This window comes from Parasteatoda tepidariorum, chromosome 11 (assembly GCF_982258835.1).
Source record: "Parasteatoda tepidariorum strain Cologne lab strain chromosome 11, Ptep-v5.0, whole genome shotgun sequence".
Lineage (NCBI taxonomy): Eukaryota > Metazoa > Arthropoda > Arachnida > Araneae > Theridiidae > Parasteatoda > Parasteatoda tepidariorum.
In genome coordinates, this window is record NC_141765.1 from 38,950,758 (window position 1) to 38,954,837 (window position 4,080).

Genomic DNA, 4,080 nt, shown 5'->3' on the forward strand with positions numbered 1-4,080 from the left:
AGTCAAAAAAGTAATATAAATTGAAATTTTTAGCATGGAACATGTATAATACTTGATGTTCAAACTTCTTAGGATAAACTAACTAAAATTCTCTCATCACATTTATATTTGACGTTCTCTTTTGAAAAATGCTTAAATAAAAAGCCTATTCAAGATTGAAATACAGTAATACGCTTTTAGAGAATGACTTTCAATCCAAAGCAAAACTAATAACGGCAAAAGAGTGAAACAGTTGCCTGGGAAACGGCCCTGGAAGTGAAAGTAAAATAGCGAGTAATACTTGGGTAGGTGTCAGAATATAATGTGAAAGTTCTTATGTGCTTCGATTTTTAAATTTCACATTTTATTTTTGAATCATTGTAGTAAAATAGCGAGTAATACTCTGGTTCTTGGTGAAATATAAAGTGAAAGTTCGTGTGTGCTTCCATTTTAAAATTTCACATTTTATTTCAGTATCATTACCTTAAAATAGCGAGAAATAATTAGGTATGCTAAAAATATATAATATGAAATCTCGTACGTTCTTTGATTTTTAAATTTTACGTTTTATTTTAGAATCATTGTAGTAAAATATCGAGTAATACTTTGGTTCTTGCTGAAATATAATGTGAAAGTTTGTGTGTACTTCCATTTTAAACTTTCAAATTTTATTTCAGTATCATTCCTTTAAAACGGCGCGCAATAATTTGGAAGGTTAAAAAAGATATATGAAATCTCGTATGTTCTTTGATTTTAAAATTTTGCGCTTTATTTTAGAATCATTGTAGTAAAATAGAGAGAAATATTTGGAGCCTCAATAAAGCACTAAAATACAAAAAATCAAAGTCAATACAAGAAAAAGCAGAAATTGTGGTATGTAAATTGTAAGATCAATTTCAACATATGCAAGTGCGACTTCAACTATGACCCTTGCATATGAGGATATGTTGGATATCTTTGAGAGAAAGATCTTGAGAAGCATACTCACTATCATATAAAAAATGGGATATGACTAAGAAGATTCAATATGAAATTGTACGCCTCCAATAGGAATCCTGATATCCTTAATTTCATTAATAGACCAAAAATAAATAGGGCAGACTACGTAATCAGGAAGAAACATATCGCACCATATGGAATTTTTAATGTTATACCAACATGCACTCGAGGAAAAGGCAGACCAAATATTAGGTCTACCTTAAAGTTTTGTCCGCAAAAGTACACGCCTCTTTTAACAGTAATGCAAAAGTTCTTTTATAAAAGAATATCGCGAAGGTAATGCTACAGATTAAAGATACACAACTATTTATAGCGCAAAAGAAAAAAGGAACAAGTGCTTACATATTCAGACTTACAACGAAAATATCGGACAGACTTAATTGGTACTTCTGATATATACATCTAAGGGTAAATCTTGTATCACTTCTTTATAATAATACCTTTAGTATCATTGCATAATGGGGCATAGTACTCTCTGAATAGAATTTTAAGGTAGGCTTAATATGTGAGATAGCTAAGTTTCTTTGAAAAATATCTACTTGGTAATGTTAACGAAAACCTGGAAAACACTTACAGATAGAAGACTAGAATGAAACAGAACTTCTTTTCGATTTTTAAGCGCCACATTTTATTTTAGAATTATTGTAGTTATACTTTTTCTACAGTTATTTAATTTAGCATATTAAATTTAGAAATTATTAATTGTACTACAGTTTCTGATAAGGTTTAGCTTTTAAAATTACTTATTTACTTAAAAGTCGGAATAACCCGGCTGATAGGGCATTTTTTCCGTGTCCAAGAGATAGTAAAGATCCCCACCTTCCGAAGACTCTCCGTGTAGTAAATAGTAACTGGTGCACGCTAAATCTGCCGGGTTACAAAGTTCTCCAAGTTCCCATAACAAATCAATACCTCTGGGTAAAAGCCTAGGGAGGATTCTTTGGGTAATTATACGTTTCTAGGACGCTTACACCAGAGTACGCTTAAATTTCGGGCTTGTGTTAATTCTGCTGCGTAAAATTATGATCGACATGAGTAATCTGTATCATAAAAAAACTTTTTATTTACTTAATATGAATTTTTTTTATTTTGTTCTCAGTTAACAACCATTTGCTTCATTCTTTGAAAAATTTCTAAAATTATCTAGTTTATTTTAATAAGATTTCGAACTATATTCCTATATTCCTACATCCTTAATTCTTTTTTCAATGAAATATTGCATTCCTACATTTTTATGTAAAGCTAAATATTTTTAAACAAAATTGATCACCAAACGTAAAAATATTATAAATGTAAAAGTAAAAATGGATAAATTCAAAATTTTAATACTGCTTTAGGAAAAATTAAGTGTAAATAGAAGGTAACGACTTTCATTTAATTGAGTTATACAATAAGTTAATATAATGATTTATTTTAGTAGAATTTTAAAATACTTTTTGAACATTAATTTTGTTTTATTCCTATCATCATACTGACAGTGGAGTTGACATAATTCTTTATACAAAATTTTTTGTTTTTTAAACAAGAAAAGTTCGTTTGAAAACATTTTTATGTTTTTTTTTAATTCAGTTATCTTTAATTCAGTCTTATGCACAATTAAATAATTTATAAACTTTTATTTATCCATCTGCATTAATTGATGTTAATAAAATATTAAAATATTCATTTAATATTTGTACTCTGATTTTTTTCAGCCAAGTTTCTTACCCACATTGCAATAACCTCGAAAATTACAATTTAAATTTTTTTTTTTTATTATTTTTAAAAAGCTTATTATTTAAACTATTTTTAGCTTCCTTCCGCTTCTAATTTTTTAAATTATTTATGAGCAATTCAACAATATTGAGAAAAAATCGTTGGTTTTCATTGAAATAATTGCGTGGAATATTTCGCAATAATTTCTTATCATTATTAGTTTTATTTTACAAGCAATACAGTAATTTTATATATATATATATATATATATATATATATATATATATATATATATATATATATGTATATATATATATTTATATATATATATATATATATATATATATATATATATATATATATGTATATATATATATTTATATATATATATATATATATATATATATATATATATATATATATATATATATATATATATATATATATATATATATATATATATATATATATATATATATATATATATATATAATTTTTTTTTTTTTTTTTTTTTAACTATGTGGATTTTTGTATACTTTCAAAAACTTTTTTAAAGTTTTGGAATGAGCAATTTTAATATAAACATTTCCTAGCTCTGTTATGGTTGATTTTAATAAAATATTTTTATGCCATATTTATGTAATAATTTCTAACATCAAGTTTTCTTACGGACTGTGCAGTAACCATAATACTTTGAAATTACAATTTTCTTTGCTTTTTAAGTTAAAAAAAACTGACAAAAACGATGACATGTTTAGTTGTTTTCGAACTTTTTCAAGTTATCACGCGAGATCACTAAACTGTAACCGTCACTATTTGCTTCCGTTTTCATCTCAACTCCTAAATTACAAAACGATACTTAACATATGAATTCTCCCTTTCAATAAAACAAACTAAAATAAAACCTCCATAACACTCTAAATGAAAATGATTATATTTTATTTATTAAAACGAGGAAATTTTGATAGCCGGCTCAAAGGAGGCTGCAAAAAAAGAAAACGAAGAAAACGGAGAAATGAATAATATTAACTCGCGCATAAAAGCGAAATGAAGTAAGATCCATCACAAAACTTGAAAGAATATCAAGTAATGAGAGCTTTCCAAACTCTTACCAAATGAATATTATACGATGATGTGAAATTCAACTCTCACCCACTCATTCCCCCTTTCCATCATAGAGTGAAAGGGTGAGTAGAGGGGGGGTGCTCCAGGATTTGCTCTTTCCTCTTTGTCCGCGCCGTTTTCTCCTAGTGATCTATATATAATGCAGAACTAGCATCTTATATTTAAAACCAGTTATAAATTATTACGCATTGTTAAATAATAGAAGAATGCTGTTCGCATTAGCTGTCTAAAGAACCTTATGAATTATTTAGCGAGGTTTGGCGTGGTATAGCACCTGAAGTA